Genomic DNA, 19518 nt, shown 5'->3' with positions numbered 1-19518 from the left:
TTCAATATTTGGAGGATAAGGTATTTATTGCTCATCTTGGTTCCTGCAAGCTGTGTGAAAGGAACACATATACAGCTGCCTGCCATGTAGAGGGAGGGTAGGGGTGTGGGTGGGTGGCAGATGCTCCTGTGCTAAGAGCTGAAAATGACCAAAATTAATCACAATTTACCTTAGAAGTCTTATCCAGGAAGTCTAAGCCTTCTACAGATCCCAGAGTTATAAAATATTTACATCAGAAAGATTCTGCCTATGCAATTGTTGGGAGACAGATTCCTAGGGTCCCCTGCTCTTCTCTCTGCTCAGAATCCTTTCTCCTGGGTGAAGTTATATTTAACTAAAATATTTTTCCTTTTCATTCAGACATAAATATCCTTCACTTGGCACTAAGGGAAAACAAATGTAAAACTTGTTTGCCATGTAAAAAACCAAGCAATTTGAGAAGCCTTATACATACACACAAGATAAACATGGTTCACTGTAATCATATCAAATCACAGTCCATTTCTTATTACTGATGAGGTTGGTGTTCAATTACCAAGCACAAAGAAAGCCGAGTGGAACCTCTGGATTGAAGCAGCATGGATATCCGAACAACTCATGGAGCTGGAATCAGTTACTTACTGAGTTTTACATTCTAAGAAAAGATGATGGAGAAAAATAAAGGTGGAAACAGTCTAACCGTGCAATTGTCTGCACTCTTAAAATTTGCTGCTTAATAAGTATTTGATAATGCAATCTAGACAACTTATGGAAACAAATGTTTTGGAAGTACAAGTTGTTTATATCCCCTTAGTCAGCAAATAAGAGTACCTACGGTGTAGTAGACACTGGAGATACAGAGAAAATAGGACAAGAGGGCAATCTCTGACCTCAGGGAACTAATAGGAAAAGTAAATAAATGAGAAAAACCCTAAAGAAGGGAACTCTATAAATGAAAATGGGGTTAATAGCAGAGAGCTTGCCAGGAAAATCTGACTTTCTAAAAACAATAATACTTGATCAGAGTATAATTACGTGAAATACTCTGAAATTAAGGCACTGGATGAAGGGTAGCATTTCAGGCTGAAGAAATGTGTGTTTGGGAAAGTTGCAAGCCTTTTGGTATGGCAGGAGCAAATGGTGCAAATGGAAGTGTGACAAGAAGCAAAGCTGAAGAGGCCACTGAACTCAAACCCCAAAAGGCCTTTTAGAGCACGCAACGGAGTCTTGTGCAATTCCATAGACATAGGTGAACTAGGCTGTGGTTTATATGCAAAGCAAGGTAGGTTAGCTATTATTCACCCTTTCTGTTCTATCCAAGAATATATCTGAAACAGGGCAGGATGTGATCCTGTTCAAAGTTCAAAGTTATTAACCAAGCAAGAGGAAATGGCTGAAGATTTGAAGTATTTATCTTAATAATAACTAACTTGTAACACCATGTTGTTGCTCATGACTTAGGCAATAAGTGTGCATTTGAGCTGAGACTGTTGTGGCTGTTGAAAAAGCATTAAAAAGATGACACAAGAGAATAAAGTGATGGAATTTGAGTAGTTGTATATTACCCACCCCATCCTCAGTTTCATAAATCATGTTTCCCAGATGAACCTGAGCAAGTGGGGAAGACGAAACTGGTCGTGGGTCTTTTTCCCCCATATCCAACAGGGCTGACTCTAAGGAATCCCACCCTACTTCCTAACTCACCCGGACTATCTTTCCCTGCCCTCAATTTTCTCCTTCCATGTCTCACCCAGGATCACTTAGATTTTTTATCTACTTGCACTTTGACAAGAGAATGGAAGATTCCAGTCCTAATAAACCCACTAGGCAATAGCAGTAGCCTGGGGGCAGGAGGAAAAGGGGACAGCAGGGGATGAGATGGCTGGATGGCATCACCTACTCGATGGACATGAGTTTGAGTGAACTCCGGGAGATGGTGATGAACAGGGAGGCCTGGCATGCTGCGATTCATGGGGTCGCAAAGAGTCAGACACAACTGAGTGACTGAACTGAACTGAACTGAACTTGCCCTGCAGAAGACGCCACCTTGAAAAGGACAGCCCCTTAACTCGGAGAAGGCATCTCTGACCTTAGGATGTCAGTTCCCAAGGCTGCCTAGTCAGGGACTACTGTGTTGTGAGTTGAGTGGGTGTAGCTGGGAGGGAGGGATGCTATTTCTTCCGAGCCTCACATATCACCATCATTAGCATGGAAATCATCACTAACATGAACCTCCAGCCTTGGAGCTGTTGAATGTTCATGTATTCAGTTTCTCTCCTTTTGCAGCCTCTGGGCCTGCTGGCCATCCTTGATGTGTGAGTAGTAGGCTTTGAGCCAGTGAAGTGCTGCAGAGTGCTATTTAGGCATTCACACATGTCAGATGATGTGCTTTTATGCATTGTGAACAATTAGTCTGATAATGTGTCCTCCTGAAGCATCCAGCAAGGGCTAGAAGTGGATCAAGCTGTGGGCAGACAGGAAATGTGGAGGCAATAGCTATAGTGGAGGAGATAAATGACACACTGACAGCTCTGATAAAAATACCCTCATGGAGGGACACCGGGCCAGGGCTGATTGGCAGGGAAGCAGGCAGGGTGGTGCCACCTACTCCTCAGGCCCCCTCCTGAGCCCTGCTGGGGTGGAGCCATGATCAGCCAAGCCCTGGGGCTCTGGCCTTGGCAATGTTCAGCTGCCCCACCAGGGCAAATCTTATAATTAAAGCATGGAATGTGAAAAACAGAATACTTCAGCTGGTACTTTAGTCTCATCCGAAATTCTGCAGGCATGTGTCTTATAAGCAGTATAAGCAGAAGCAGAATTTTAAGCCAATCTGCGAGTCTCTGTTTTTCAGTAGAAATTGCAAGCATTATTTTGACTGCTACTTGCTATCAAATGCTCAGTTCAGTTCATTTCAGTCACTCAGTCGTGTCTGACTCTTTGCGACCCCATGGAGTGCAGCACGCCAGGCCTCCCTGTCCATCACCAACTCCCAGAGCTTACTCATATGCATGTCCATTGAGTCAGTGATGCCATCCAACCATCTCATCCTCTGTCGTCCCCTTCTCCTCCCACCTTCAATCTTTCCCAGCATCAGGGTCTTTTCAAATGAGTCCTTTGCATCAGGTGGCCAAAGTATTGGAGTTTCAGCTTCAGCATCAGTCGAAAGCTCAGTTGCTCATATCAAATGCTCAGTTGGTGAAATTGAAGGTCTTTCACTCAGAAGAGAAAAATCAAGAAGAACCTGAGGCTTGCATGCTTCTGAGCTGCTGTGAATGGCCCCGGCACTCCTGACCACCCTTCCAGCTAGGATGTCACTGAGATCCCTGAAATGGGGCCTCCTGCTGCTGTCCCTGCTGAGTTTCCTGGTGATGTGGTACCTCAGTCTGCTGGTATCAGTCTACAATGTGATCGAATGTGTGAACTGAATGTACTTCTATGAGTATGAACCCATTTACAGATAAGACTTCCACTTCACACTTCAGGAGCATTTGAATTGCTCTCTTCAAAACCCATTTCTTGTCATCCTGGTGACCTCACACCCCTCAGATATGAAAGCCAGGCAGGCCATTAGAGTTACTTAGGGTGAAAAGAAGTCTTGGTGGGATATGAAGTTCTTTCATTTTTCTTATTAAGCCAACAGGCTGAAAAGGAAGACAAAGTGTTAGCATTATCCTTAGAGGATGAACACCTCCTTTATGGAGACATAATACGACAGGAGTTTTTAGACACATACAATAATCTGACCTTGAAAACCATTATGGCATTTAAGTGGGTAATTGAGTTTTGCCCCAATGCCAGGTATATCATGAAGACAGACACTGATGTTTTCATCAATACAGCAATTTAGTGAAGTATCTTTTAAATTTAAACCACTCAGAGAAGTTTTTTGCAGGTTATCTTCTAATTGGTAATTATCCTATAGAGGATTTTACAAAAAAAAAACAAACCCATATTTCATACCAGGAATATCTCTTCAAGGTATTCTCTCCTTACTGCAGTGGGTTGCCTTATATAATGTCCAGAGATTCGGTGCTGAGAATCTATGAAATGATGAGTCATGTAAAACCCATCAAGTTTGAAGATGTTTATGTTGGGATCTGTTTGAATTTATTAAAAGTAGACATTCATATTCCAGAAGACACCAACCTTTTCTTTTTACATAGGATTCATTTGGATGTCTGTGAGCTCAGATGTGTGATTGCAGCCCATGGCTTTTCTTCCAAGGAAACTATCACATTTTGGCAGGTTATGCTAAGGAACACCACACGTTATTATTAATTTGACATTCTACCCAAAGCCTAGAAAAGGGAGGGATATTTTGTGGAAAGTGTGAACGTTAGACTATGAAATCTCCAATGAAAAACTCGTGAGAAGGTCACGGTCTGGCTTACACAAAGCTGAAACTCATGTCAAGCCTAGAGACTGGAGGGTTGCACTTGACCTGTGGTTTATTTTGACAACAATCAAGTCAAGCCTTTTAAAGGTGATATTCAGAGGAATTAAACATCTTATAAAGGAAGGGGAGGTTTTTGTTAATAAAATTAATAGGACCAATAGGACCAAACAATTTGAATATGTCATTCTATAGACTAGAGCTTCTTAAATGGGTTTCATTGAATTATAAGCTCATTTATCCATAATAGCAAAACAGTGTGGAGTATTATTCATTGAGCAATCTAGTCAGTTCAGGGTTTTGTGTATATCTGGATTACTAGTTTTTTTAAATATACCGTTCTGTGTAAAAGAAACTGAAGTTATTTCTGAACAAAATTTAATCTGTTTTTGGTCATTTGGAAAGTATTTCAAGATGTTGCAGTATTAAAGAGTTATCAATTATTATTTAATAATACTTAGAGTTTTGCACTTTATGGATGTGTGAATGTTTTGGTTGTTTCAATACTGTATAAACAGAATAAATTTCTTTTCCAATTACTTCAGTGATGAGTTTATGATGAATAGCTCCATTAATGTGTAGTCATTGTTGCATATCAATAATCTCTTGGACTTTGATAAATATTTCACCAAGTTAATATAGAGAAGAATTAAAACAAGAAGGTCAAAATTACTGTTTTGTTTTTAAAAACATAATCCCTGGTGTTTTTAGGTGTCACTTCATTTGTCTTATTTTTCCTCCTGGAAATTCGGAGTAATATAGAATGCCAGGTAGCATATTTCCTTTAGGAAAGGATTCTGAAGCCAAAAAAGAAAGAACGAACATGATGGCCAGAATATCATGAAAAGGAGTATCCTATTTCGGTGCTTGAGTTGGAAAGAGAATACTAATATTTGAGTTGCATTGTTAACTGCTCCATGTTTTTTCTCATTAGCAATCAGTTTGAGAATAAAAAAGAATAAAAAAAAAAAAAAACACTGTTGCTGGTGTTACTAGCTTCACATCAAGAGGAAAGCCCTACTATGTGGTCTAAAATCAATTCTGATTTCCATGTCATAGAGAAACACATTATTTCATAGGAGTGGTAACGTAGGTCACCTTCGACCTGCTGGTTGGTCCAAGAAGAGCACTCCTTGTCCCGGTATTCTTGGGGTTGTGCAGTTTCCTGTTATGTCTGATATGGGACAAGTGATTCTTTTTCTCTGGATTACATGATGGCAAAAGATCAAATCTGTTGGGAGAAAATGTGAACTTGAAAGTATATAGTCAGCTCTTAGAACATTCATACATTTGTAATTTTCCTGTAAAAAAGCTTAATTTGAATTAGAAGTGTTGTAATGTATGATTCCTTTATAACAAGGCTGTTTCCATTTCCCTCATCTCAGACCTGAACCTGTCACAATAAAATCCTAAAATAAATGAAATATTCTGTGGAATCTTTCCATGCCCTTGCTAATTCCCACCCATCCAGGAGTCACTTTCTCTAAGACACAGATGGTGGTTATATTTGTAGGATTAGATTTGATTGAATTTGTGTAAGTTTATATTGGTGTTTGGGAAGCTAACTCAAAGAAGTTTTAAAGAGAACTTGTGAAATAAAAGATAGCGTCCCTTCATTTTTAAAACTAAAAAAAGAAGTAAAATGTGAATAATTGCCAAGTTTTAGAAGACTGTTCCTTTTCAACTATAGATTGGTGCTTAATTATCTAAAGAATTAAATGATTATGAAAAAAAAAATTACTCTCATGGGAATGGGCATTTGACCCTCTCCTTCCCTTCTTTGCTATTCAAGAATTTGGGATCACAGACGGAGAGGTTAAACTATATTTAGACTCTAGATCTTCGAAGATGGTATGTACTGAAGTGAAAGTGAGCAGTAGATGATTGGCATTCTTAAAGGAGTTCTACTGTGTATGTCATGGTAGTGTACAGAATCAGCCACTTTTTTAAAAGCTTTATCTGTTTCAAGTAAGGACAATACAGAGCTATTCGGAATCCCAGATTCATAAAAAGCTCATTGCTTTATGTTGGTGCCATATTCTGGAACCTAGATGGAAAAAAAAAAAAAAAAAAAAAGCCTTGAAATGCTGATGTATTGTGACATTGGGGGATTTTTGAACTCTTTCTAAGTTACACAATACAGTACTATTAAGAACCATCCATCAAAGTAAAGATACCCCAGGGACCACCAACTAAGCAGTGAGCAGTCTCTTGACCATTAATTGTGACTGCTAGTATTTGTTCCTTTTTATTTTTCTTTTAAACTTAAACCCAACAATGTTCGAACAGTACCAGTCATCACAGGACTCAAAAATAAGAAAAGAAACTAAAAGAAAATGATACCCAGTTTTTCTCTTGTTTGGCAACAAATAAGCTTCAATTTATAAGGAAGTTATCTTCTAATGCATTAAGTAAAGCAGAGTGGCTTTTGAAGGAGAGTGCAAAAATGGCTGTATTGGTTAGGGTATTGGTCCATCCTAGATGGCTTGTCCCTGTGTGTTTCTAATAACTGGCAAATACCTAGATATAAAATGTTGTAGAAATTGTGGTCCCTGCATGGCCAATTCTTTACTGCCTGAGCCATCAGGGAAGCCCCAACTTCCAGATGTATGCATGAAGTCACATTTTAGTCAAGTGACATTTATACCAGACTGTTTATGCATCTTTCCAGACTGCTCAACTCCAATCCCAACCTTGTTCAGTGGTCACTGCTACTGTAGCCTCAACTCTAAATACTACCAGTCATCTTATCCTCTTCCGGGGCACAGCTTCCATGGTGCCATCATAACAGCACCTATAGAAGACCTCTTATCAAGGTTTAACTTAACCAGATTCATGGAGGCTCTGGCTCACTTGGTAGGTACTTGGAGTGGCCAAGTAACATAGTCTGGTGGTGTGGGTAAGTTACTCTTCTATAGGAAAATTTTGACCAATGGGAGGTAGAAGGGAGTTGACACATTTTACATCCTTCTTCCAGATTCCCTATAAGACATTTCTCAGACCCAGTGGCACTTTTCACATGGCCTTCTCACAGATGTCCTCTGTATCCAAGTGACTCACTATGCATTTTTGTGAATTTATAGCTTGCTTATTAATATACCAGTTTCTAGTATTTCTTTCCCTATTTCCTTTTTCATGTCCCTATGTTGCCCTGGGATGGCAATCTCTAGCATTGTGTTTGCATGCAAACTTTGCCACAGTCTCTTGTTTTGACAGCTAAGACACTTATACTTTCTGTGTTTACCTTAAGTTTGAATTAAATACAATAAGTATGTATGTAATCAACTTTTTATCCCTAGATTTCTCCAAGCTGGGAATGCCAAGAGTACCCAGTCTGTGGTAATAGAAAAGGGATAGTTTAAGTCCATTGGGTATTCAGCTATTCATTAAAGCCATTGCACCAAAGGCATAGCTTTTCAAATCTTGGAACTGATGTGGTAGCTCCAGGGAAAACAAACTTGGAGTTCCCTTCTAGCATGTAATAGGGTCCTTTACTTTGAGATACAGCTGATATTGGTATTAGTTTCCTCTTCCTATATACCAAGAGCAAAAGCTCCCAATTAGGGATACCTTGTAGGAGACTGCTGAATTTGGCGAAGAAAGTGTAATCTTGTCTGTTCTTCTTTCTTAAATGCATGTGCTTTATCAAGAAGTAAGAGACTTCTCTGGTGTCTCAGATGGTAAAGAATCTGCCTGCAATGCAGGAGACCCAGGTTCAATCCCTGGGTTGTAAGATCTGAAGAAGGGAATAGCTACCCACTCCAGTATTCTTGCCTGGAGAATTCCATGGATAGAGGAGCCTGGTGGGCTACAGTCCATGGGGTTGCAAAGAGTCGGACCCAACTGAATGATTAACAATTTCACTATCAAAAAGTACAGTTTCAATGTTAATTTAGGAAATACCAATGGATAAAACCTATATAAACAAAAGTTTTTTGGAGTCCTCGATAAATTTTGAGTGTAAAGGAATCCTAAGACCAGCAAGTTAATAGATACCTCCAGAGCCCAGCATCAGAGAAGGCAATGGCAACCCACTCCAGTACTCTTGCCTGGAAAATCCCATGGATGGAGGAGCCTGGTGGGCTGCAGTCCATGGGGTCGCTAGGAGTCGGACACAACTGAGCGACTTCACTTTCACTTTTCACTTTCATGCATTGAAGAAGGAAATGGCAACCCACTCCAGTGTTCTTGCCTGGAGAATCCCAGGGACGGGGGAGCCTGGTGGGCTGCCGTCTATGGGGTCACACAGAGTTGGACACAACTGAAGCGACTTAGCAGCAGCAGCAGCAGAGCCTAGCATAATATCTGGAACAAAGGAAAGTCTTGTAGCACAGCCTTCTGGTGTCCATGTGGTGGCCCTTTAACCTACTTCAGTTAACCACTATTATATGATGCTTCGCAACTTACAAATAGCTAATAAAGAGCAGAAATGCCAAGTTACCATGCATTGCTATGCTTATATATCTTCTTGCTAACAAAACTAGGGAAATTATTACTTTGAGATTTTAATGCTTCACAATTATATATCTAACCTCCTCTACTGTAAGACTTTTTAGTGTTTTTGATGCTGTTTTTCTTGGTACTCTAGTAGTGTAATAAGTTGCTTTCAACTACAAGTAGCAAAGGTCCTGATCTAAAAGAGACAAATATTTGGAGTATACTTTTGCCCAGTAACAAGAAACCCAGAAGTAGCTGGTTGCAGTGTTGGTTTGAAAGCTCCACAATATCATCAAGAACTACAGAGTTTTCTGTCTTTTCTACCAACCACAGGGGCTGGTCAGAGCTATAGGATGACTGCAGTAGCTCCAAGCATGGTATCCTCACCTGACAAAATCCAAAAGCAGAAAAGGAGACTCAGGGTCTCTTCCCTGGCTTCTCTCCTTTTATCAATTAAGGAAACATTTCCGAAATTTTTTCTTACATTTCCTTGATCATGACTGGGTCACTTAGCCACTAATAAGCTAGTTGTCAAAGAGGCTGGGTAACCAAGTATCAGCCTCAAATGAGTAAAGAATCTGTAGGGGAGTTGAGTACCCACAGGGCAGGCAGTCTACAGTATTTGCCACAAAGGCACATTCATGTTTGTCGCATGAAATTCATGGGAATATATGGTTAAAAATAGACTGAAATAAAGGATGAGACAGTGACTTGGATGGTGAATGTTTCTTGGGATGACTGGAGTCAAGTCAAAGAGTAGGACCATATCTAGATTACCAAATCCTCAGTGAGTTTGTAAGCATTTGGAAATTGAGGCAGAGGGAGGTTTCATAAGATGATAGAAATAATGACAGGCATAACATGACACTCCTGATGAAGGGGATCAGAACAGCTAAAGCTCCATGCTCAATCTGTGGACAGGGCAGAGCCAGGATGTTAATACTGAGTTCAATGCCAAATTCTGAGGTCTTCTGTGAGAATAAGCAGATTCCTCTCTAATGAGTGACCAAGAAATTAGCATGTCCAGGTTTCAGTTTGAGGAAAAAAGTATAGAAGTAGTCTGTTTTGCTGTGATGTATATAGGAAAGCTTATTTATAGGAAAAATGAGAGTTCCAGTCAGCAGTGGACACGGTTGAAAGAACAATATCATAAAGATGTGGCTTGGAGGGTGTAGAGAGAAGCAGGCAGGAAGGAAACCAGGATAAACACATGGGCAAAAATCAATTTCCGGCAAGATTTCTACTCCAGACCCTGGCAGGAGTTCAAGAGCTTGAGAAGTCAGGATAAAGAGGAAGCTTACGGATAAATTTAACCAGCTCTATAAGTTATGACCCTCTAGTGTCAAGTAAACCAACTGTAATTTTTGTTTGTTTGTTTTTAAAGTGCGATGATGTTGAACAGACTCTTGCCGTAAGAAGTCAGCTAGCCCTCAGAAAGTGACAAGAATCTAAGCCTGGTAAAGTGCCAGAACTCTCCTATCTCTGTTTCTGTATGTCCAGATCATTTTTCTCTGTTCTCCTAGGCTTATTGATGGAATACAGCTACTCCACACTCCACACTTCTTAAGTTTACATTGTTATATTTCCAACCATCCACTCACATGCTGACTTAATTTAATGTTCTAGGAGAATATCTTATTGATCCTCATTGGGTTAGACAGGGTCTATCCAACCTCTAATAATGCCAGGGAGACAGAATTATATAAGTATGGCTTCTATGAGTTTATTCCTAAAATGGGAAGAAGGGACAGTTTAAGAGAAGAGGATTATTAAGTGCTATGCAGACATCACTGGAGAAGGAAATGACAACCCACTCCAATATTCTTGCCTAGGGAATCCCATGGACAGAGGTGCCTGGTAAGCTGCTGTCCATAGGGTTGCACAGAGTTGGAGGCGACTGAGGTGACTTAGCATGCATGCATCCATTGGAGAAGGAAATGGCAACCCACTCCAGTATTCTTGCCTGGAGAATCCCGTGGACAGAGGAGCCTGGTGGGCTGCCGCCTATGGGGTTGCACAAAGTCGGGCAGGATTGAAGCAACTTAGCAGCAGCAACAGCAGCATGCAGACATCACAGTTATCTATTATAGCATTAAAACCAGAAACATTTGAAATGATATGACTTGATATAGCTTTGTTTTCAGGAAACTCTGGTGACTACTGAGGTTGACAGTGGGATTTGAGTCTAACCTGTCCTTACATTAGATTTCCATTTCATGCAAAGGATGACCTAGAAAGAGAAGTCAAACATGGAACAGTTAAATCTAACTCCCAAGAGTTTGTCACCTGTGTCGCATAGAGGAGGAGTTCGGGTAAGAGAGGTGAAGGAGAGGTTGGAAGGAAGGGGAGAACCACACAGACACTAAGAACAGAGGTGATACTGACTCCTTCACCAACAGAGATCTCCGACTGGGCAGTCTTTCTACCACAGGGGAAAAAAAAATGCATGGGTCTCACTTTAAGGATCATACAATATAAATACTAAAGGCAGAAAATGGTATTTTGGAAGTGGTCAATAACTGACTCCATAATCCTGAAGGTTTGTGCGTGCTCAGTCGCTTCTTCTTTTTTTTTTTTTTAATTTTATTTTATTTTTAAACTTTACATAATTGTATTAGTTTTGCCAAATATCAAAATGAATCCACCACAGGTATACATGTGTTCCCCATCCTGAACCCTCCTCCCTCCTCCCTCCCCATACCATCCCTCTGGGTCATCCCAGTGCACTAGACCCAAGCATCCAGTATCATGCATCAAACCTGGACTGGCATCTCGTTTCATACATGATATTTTACATGTTTCAATGCCATTCTCCCAAATCTTCCCACCCTATCCCTCTCCCATAGAGTCCATAAGACTGTTCTATACATCAGTGTCTCTTTTGCTGTCTCGTACACAGGGTTATTGTTACCATCTTTCTAAATTCCATATATATGTGTTACTATACTGTATTGGTGTTTTTCTTTCTGGCTTACTTCACTCTGTATAATAGGCTCCAGTTTCATCCACCTCATTAGAACTGATGCAAATGTTTTCTTTTTAATGGCTGAGTAATACTCCATTGTGTATATGTACCACTGCTTTCTTATCCATTCATCTGCTGATGGACATGTAGGTTGCTTCCATGTCCTGGCTATTATAAACAGTGCTGCGATGAACATTGGGGTACATGTGTCTCTTTCAATTCTGGTTTCCTCAGTGTGTATGCCCAGCAGTGAGATTGCTGGATCATAAGGCAGTTCTATTTCCAGTTTTTTAAGGAATCTCCACATTGTTCTCCATAGTGGCTGTACTAGTTTGCATTCCCACCAACAGTGTAAGAGGGTTCCCTTTTCTCCACACCCTCTCCAGCATTTATTATTTGTAGACTTTTGGATCACAGCCATTCTGACTGGTGTGAAATGGTGCCTCATAGTGGTTTTGATTTGCATTTCTCTGATAATGAGTGATGTTGAGCATCTTTTCATGTGTTTGTTAGCCATCTGTATGTCTTCTTTGGAGAAATGTCTGTTTAGTTCTTTGGCCCATTTTTTGATTGGGTCATTTATTTTTCTGGAGTTGAGCTGTAGGAGTTGCTTGTATATTTTTGAGATTAGTTGCTTGTCAGTTGCTTCATTTGCTATTATTTCCTCCCATTCTAAAGGCTGTCTTTTCACCTTGCTAATAGTTTCCTTTGATGTGCAGAAGCTTTTAAGTTTAATTAGGTCCCATTTGTTTATTTTTGCTTTTATTTCGAATATTCTGGGAGATGGGTCATAGAGGATCCTGCTGTGATGTATGTCAGAGAGTGTTTTGCCTATGTTCTCCTCTAGGATTTTTATAGTTTCTGGTCTTACGTTGAGATCTTTAATCCATTTTGAGTTTATTTTTGTGTATGGTGTTAGAAAGTGTTCTAGTTTCATTCTTTTACAAGTGGTTGACCAGATTTCCCAGCACCACTTGTTAAAGAGATTGTCTTTAATCTATTGTATATTCTTGCCTCCTTTGTCAAAGATAAGGTGTCCATATGTGCGTGGATTTATCTCTGGGCTTTCTATTTTGTTCCATTGATCTATATTTCTGTCTTTGTGCCAGTACGATACTGTCTTGATAACTGTGACTTTGTAGTAGAGCCTGAAGTCAGGTAGGTTGATTCCTCCAGTTCCATTCTTCTTTCTCAAGATCCCTTTGGCTATTCGAGGTTTTTTGTATTTCCATACAAATTGTGAAATTATTTGTTCTAGCTCTGTGAAGAATACTGTTGGTAGCTTGATAGGCATTGCATTGAATCTATAAATTGCTTTGGGTAGTATACTCATTTTCACTATAATGATTCTTCCAATCCATGAACATGGTATATTTCTCCATCTATTAGTGTCCTCTTTGATTTCTTTCACCAGTGTTTTATAGTTTTCTATATATAGGTCTTTAGTTTCTTTAGGTAGATATATTCCTAAGTATTTTATTCTTTCCATTGCAATGGTGAATGGAATTGTTTCCTTAATTTCTTTTTCTGTTTTCTCATTATTAGTGTATAGGAATGCAAGGGATTTCTGTGTGTTGATTTTATATCCTGCAACTTTACTATAGTCATTGATTAGTTCTAGTAATTTCTAGTGGAGTCTTTAGGGTTTTCTATGTAGAGGATCATGTCATCTGCAAATAGTGAGAGTTTTACTTCTTCTTTTCCAATTTGGATTCCTTTTATTTCTTTTTCTGCTCTGATTGCTGTGGCCAAAACTTCCAAAACTATGTTGAATAGTAATGGTGAAAGTGGGCACCCTTGTCTTGTTCCTGACTTTAGAGGAAATGCTTTCAATTTTTCACTATTGAGGATAATGTTTGCTGTGGGTTTGTCATATATAGCTTTTATTATGTTGAGGTATGTTCCTTCTATTCCTGCTTTCTGGAGAGTTTTTATCATAAATGGGTATTGAATTTTGTCAAAGGCTTTCTCTGCATCTATTGAGATAATCATATGGTTTTTATTTTTCAATTTGTTAATGTAGTGTATTACATTGATTGCTTTGCGGATATTGAAGAATCCTTGCATCCCTGGGATAAAGCCTACTTGGTCGTGGTGTATGATCTTTTTAATGTGTTGTTGGATTCTGATTGCTAGAATTTTGTTAAGGATTTTTGCATCTATGTTCATCAGTGATATTGGCCTGTAGTTTTCTTTTTCTGTGGCATCTTTGTCAGGTTTTGGTATTAGGGTGATGGTGGCCTCACAAAATGAGTTTGGAAGTTGACCTTCCTCTGCAATTTTCTGGAAGAGTTTGAATAGGATAGGTGTTAGCTCTTCTCTAAATTTTTGGTAGAATTCAGCTGTGAAGCCGTCTGGACCTGGGCTTTTGTTTGCTGGAAGATTTTTTATTACAGTTTCAATTTCCGTGCTTGTGATGGGTCTGTTAAGATTTTCTATTTCTTCCTGGTCGAGTTTTGGAAAGTTGTACTTTTCTAAGAATTTGTCCATTTCTTCCACGTTGTCCATTTTATTGGCATATAATTGTTGATAGTAGGCTCTTATGATCCTTTGTATTTCTGTGTTGTCTGTTGTGATCTCTCTATTTTCATTTCTAATTTTATTGATTTGATTTTTCTCCCTTTGTTTCTTGATGAGTCTGGCTAATGGTTTGTCAATTTTATTTATCCTTTCAAAGAACCAGCTTTTGGTTTTGTTGATTTTTGCTATGGTCTCTTTTGTTTCTTTTGCATTTATTTCTGCTCTAATTTTTAAGATCTTTCCTTCTACTAACCCTGGGGTTCTTCATTTCTTCCTTTTCTAGTTGCTTTAGGTGTAGAGTTAGGTTATTTATTTGACTTTTTTCTTGTTTTTTGAGGTGTGCCTGTATTGCTATGAACTTTCCCCTTAGGACTGCTTTTACAGTGTCCCACAGGTTTTGGGTTGTTGTGTTTGCATTTTCATTCATTTCTATGCAAATTTTGATTTCTTTCTTGATTTCTTCTGTGATTTGTTGGTTATTCAGCAGTGTGTTTGTTCATCCTCCATATGTTGGAATTTTTAATAGTTTTTCTCCTGTAATTGAGATCTAATCTTACTGCATTGTGGTCAGAAAAGATGCTTGGAATGATTTCTATTTTTTTGAATTTACCAAGGCTAGCTTTATGGCCCAGGATGTGATCTATCCTGGAGAAGGTTCCATGTGCGCTTGAGAAAAAGGTGAAATTCATCGTTTTGGGATGAAATGTCCTATAGATATCAATTAGGTCTAACTGGTCTATTGTATTGTTTAAAGTTTGTGTTTCCTTGTTAATTTTCTGTTTAGTTGATCTATCCATAGGTGTGAGTAGGGTATTAAAGTCTCCCACTATTACTGTGTTATTGTTAATGTCTCCTTTCATAATTGTTAGCATTTGTCTTACATACTGCGGTGCTCCCGTGTTGGGTGCATATATATTTATAATTGTTATATCTTCTTCTTGGATTGATCCTTTGATCATTATGTAGTGACCTTCTTTGTCTCTTTTCACAGCCTTTGTTTTAAAGTCTATTTTATCTGATATAAGTATTGCTACTCCTGCTTTCTTTTGGTCCCTATTTGCATGGAAAATCTTTTTCCAGCCCTTCACTTTCAGTCTGTATGTGTCCCCTGTTTTGAGGTGGGCCTCTTGTAGACAACATATGTAGGGGTCTTGTTTTTGTATCCATTCAGCCAGTCTTTGTCTTTTGGTTGGGGCATTCAACCCATTTACGTTTAAGGTAATTACTGATAAGTATGATCCCGTTGCCATTTACTTTATTGTTTGGGGTTCGAATTTATACACCATTTTTGTGTTTCCTGTCTAGAGAATATCCTTTAGTATTTGTTGGAGAGCTGGTTTGGTGGTGCAGAATTCTCTCAGCTTTTGCTTGTCTGAAAAGCTTTTGATTTCTCCTTCATACTTGAATGAGATCCTTGCTGGGTACAATAATCTGGGCTGTAGGTTATTTTCTTTCATCATTTTAATTATGTCTTGCCATTCCCTCCTGGCTTGAAGAGTTCCTATTGAAAGATCAGCTGTTATCCTTATGGGAATTCCCTTGTGTGTTATTTGTTGTTTTTCCCTTGCTGCTTTTAATGTTTGTTCTTTGTGTTTGATCTTTGTTAATTTGATTAATATGTGTCTTGGGGTGTTTCGCCTTGAGTGTATCCTGTTTGGGACTCTCTGGGTTTCTTGGACTTGGGTGATTATTTCCTTCCCCATTTTAGGGAAGTTTTCCACCATTATCTCCTCAAGAATTTTCTCATGGTCTTTCTTTTTGTCTTCTTCTTCTGGAACCCCTATGATTCGAATGTTGTAGCGTTTAATATTGTCCTGGAGGTCTCTGAGATTGTCCTCGTTTCTTTTAATTCATTTTTCTTTTATCCTCTCTGATTCATTTATTTCTACCATTCTATCTTCTAATTCACTAATCCTACCTTCTGCCTCTGTTATTCTACTATTTGTTGCCTCCAAAGTGTTTTTGATCTCATTTATAGCATTATTCATTATATATTGACTCTTTTTTATTTCTTCTAGGTCCTTGTTAAACCTTTCTTGCATCTTCTCAATCCTTGTCTCCAGGCTATTTACCTGTGATTCCATTTTGATTTCAAGATTTTGGATCAATTTCACTATCATTATTCGGAATTCTTTATCAGGTAGATTCCCTATCTCTTCCTCTTTTGTTTGGTTTGGTGGGCATTTATCCTGTTCCTTTATCTGCTGGATATTCCTCTGTCTCTTCATCTTGTTTAAATTGCTGAGTTTAGGGTGTCCTTTCTGTATTCTGGCAGTTTGTGGAGTTCTCTTTATTGTGGCGTTTCCTCACTGTGTGTGGGTTTGTACAGGTGGCTTGTCAAGTTTTCCTGGTTAGGGAAGCTTGTGTTGGTGTTCTGGTGGGTGGAGCTGTATTTCTTCTCTCTGGAGTGCAATGAAATGTCCAGTAATGAGTTATGAGATGTCTTTGGTTTTGGGGTGACTTTGGGCAGCCTGTATCTTGAAGCTCAGGGCTGTGTTCCTTTGTTGCTGGAGAATTTGCTTGGTATGTCTTGCCCTGGAACTTGTTGGCCCTTGTGTGGTGCTTGGTTTCAGTGTTGGTATGGAGGCATTTGATGAGTTCCTGTCAATTAATGTTCCTTGGAGTCAGGAGTTCCCTGGAGTCAGGGTTTGGACTTAAGCCTCCTGCTTCCAGTTATCGGTCTTATTTTTACAGTAGTTTCAAAACTTCTCCTTCTATACAGCACCATTGATAAAACATCTACATTAAAGATGAAAAGCTTCTCTACTGTGAGGGTCACTCAGAGAGGTTCACAGTGTTACATGGAGAAGAGAAGAGGGAGGAGGGAGTTAGAGGTGACCCAGATGAGATGAGGTGGAATCAATAGTGGAGAGAGTGGGCTAGCCAGTAGTCACTTCCTTATGTGCACTCCACAACTGGACCACTCAGAGATGTTCACGGAGTTATACAGAGAAGAGAAGAGAAGAAGGAGGAAGGAGACAGAGGCGGCCAGAAGGATAAAGGGGGGGAATGAAAAGGAGGGAGACAGATCCAGCCAGTAATCAGTTCCCTAAGTGTTCTCCACCGTCTGGAACACACAGAAATTCACAGAGTTGGGTAGAGTAGAGAGGGGTTAGGGAGGAGACACAGGCAACCTGGTGGAGAAAAAGGAGAGTCCAAAGAGAGAGAGAGCAGTCAAGCCAGTAATCTCGCTCCCTAGTGAAAAATGGGTCCTGAAGATTGGGTTCTTAAAGGTACAAAATTGGTAACAAATACATATAAGCAAAAATTAAAAATCTAGAGTAGAGTTTGGAATTTCAAAAATACGATGTTGTAGAAAAGAAGAAGGAAAAGAAAGAGAGAAAAAACGAACAAAGAAAAACAAACAAGGCCGCGAGAATTATAAAGAAAATACAGGTACAAAATTGATAACTAATACCAAAAAGCAAAAATTAAAAATCTAGAGTAGAGTTTGGAATTTCAAAGATACAATGTTAAAAAAAGGAAGAAGAAAAATAAGGAGAGAAAACAAACAAACAAACAAAAACAAACAATGTCGCAAAAATTATAAAGAAAATACAGGTACAAAATTGATACCAAATACGAAAAAGCATAAGTTAAAAATCTAGAGTAGAGTTTGGAATTTCAGATATACAATGTTATATAAAACAAGAAGAGAAAGAAACAGAGGAAAAAAAAAAAAGTCACAGAAATTATAAAAAAAAAAACTATAGGTACAAAATTGATAACATATACCAAAAAGCTAAAATTAAAAATCTAGAGTAGAGTTTGGAATTTCAAAAATACAATGTTAAAGAAAAGAAGAAAAAAAAAAGGTCAAAAAATTATAAAATATATATATATGAAGTTTGCTGAAGAAGAAAAAAAATAGGGTCTTTTTTTTTTTTGCAAAGTAGTAGGTTATAAAAGTGAAAATTAAAGGAACAATAGAGGACTTAAAAAATATTTTTTTTAATTAAGAAAAAAAAAAGAAAGAAAGAATGATCGTAAAAATAGTAAAAATATATCTAGGACTTTTTCTGGTTTTGTTGTGAGCATTGTGGGTTCAGTTCATTTTTAGCTAGTTCCTTGGTCCGACTTATATTTCTCAAGATCTATACGTCCCTTCCTATGTAGTCCGTAGTAACCACAGGGTTTTAATCTCCGAGGCATTTCCCTCTGTTATAACTTCTTCTGTTTGCTGGTCTCTTCAGTGTCTGGTTTCCACCCTGACACAAAGGGGACGGTAGAGGACACTTTTTTTTTTTTTTTTTTTTAGGCTCACTTGTTCAGTGGCGCTGTGGGGAGGGAGGGAGGGATGCTGAAAACAAATAACACTGGCTTGCGCTCGCAGTGCCTCAGCCACACTGGGTCTGCCCCCACTCACGGCGCGTGTAGCCACCCTGCCCACACTGCTCGGGCTCTAGGTTGTTCCACCGGGAACAATCCGAGGCCGGCCCTGGGCTGCATGAACCTCCCAGGTCCAAGCCACTCAGGTTCAGGCACTCAGGTAGTCCTCAGAGGCGCAGACTCAGCTGGGCCTGCGTTTTGTGCTCTTCCCAGGTCTGAGCAGCTCAGGTGATGAGGTGTTTGGCGAGCGCCAATGCTGTGACTTATCGCCTCCCCGCCACTCGGTTATCTGGGTGTAAAACCGGCGCACCTTCTCAGGCAGATATTGACCGTCCAGATCCCCAAGAAGTTTTGGTTAGCAAAGAAGCCTGCTTACAGTTTTATAGATAATGTCTCTCTGGGGCTGCGATTGCCCCCTTCCGGCTCTGGCTGCCTGTCACCGGAGGGGGAAGGTCTGCAGCCAGCTATCTCTGTGCAGTCCTTTGTTCCGTGCCCGGGCCTGGCGGTGTCTTAGGTTAGGGCTGGCTTTTTGCGTGGTAGATATCCCACAGTCTGGTTTGCTAGCCCAAATTATTTCGCTCAGATAGCACTCATGGTATTCAGGCCAGATTCTTACTCTCAGCGATGCAGCCCATGCCACGCCTCCCTGCCCAGCCCCCGCTTGCCAATGGCGTGTGCAGGCGTCTGCGCTGCTTCTCCGCTGGGGGAGTTACCGTAGGGCTCGCAATCTGCGAGTTTTAATTGTTTATTTATTTTTTCTCCCTGTTAAGTTGCCCTCTGTGCTTCCAAAGCTCGGCACAGATTCGGCAGTGAGAAGATTTCCTGGTGTTTGGAAACTTCTCTCTTTTTAAGACTCCCTTCCCGGGACAAAACTCCGTCCCTCCCTCTTTTGTCT

At 39.6% G+C, this 19518-nt stretch overlaps 1 pseudogene; it reads left to right on the top strand.

Annotated features, from left to right (window-relative positions):
• The first annotated feature begins 2838 nt into the window (after nucleotides 1-2838).
• On the top strand, nucleotides 2839-4424 carry LOC100137799 (UDP-GalNAc:beta-1,3-N-acetylgalactosaminyltransferase 1-like; annotated as a pseudogene).
• The last annotated feature ends 15094 nt before the right edge of the window (nucleotides 4425-19518 follow it).

Source organism: Bos taurus, chromosome 6 (genome assembly GCF_002263795.3).
Source record: "Bos taurus isolate L1 Dominette 01449 registration number 42190680 breed Hereford chromosome 6, ARS-UCD2.0, whole genome shotgun sequence".
In the NCBI taxonomy this organism is placed as follows: Eukaryota; Metazoa; Chordata; class Mammalia; order Artiodactyla; family Bovidae; genus Bos; species Bos taurus.
Note: the sequence above shows the minus strand (reverse complement) of the source record. Positions and strands in the feature narration are given on the sequence as shown.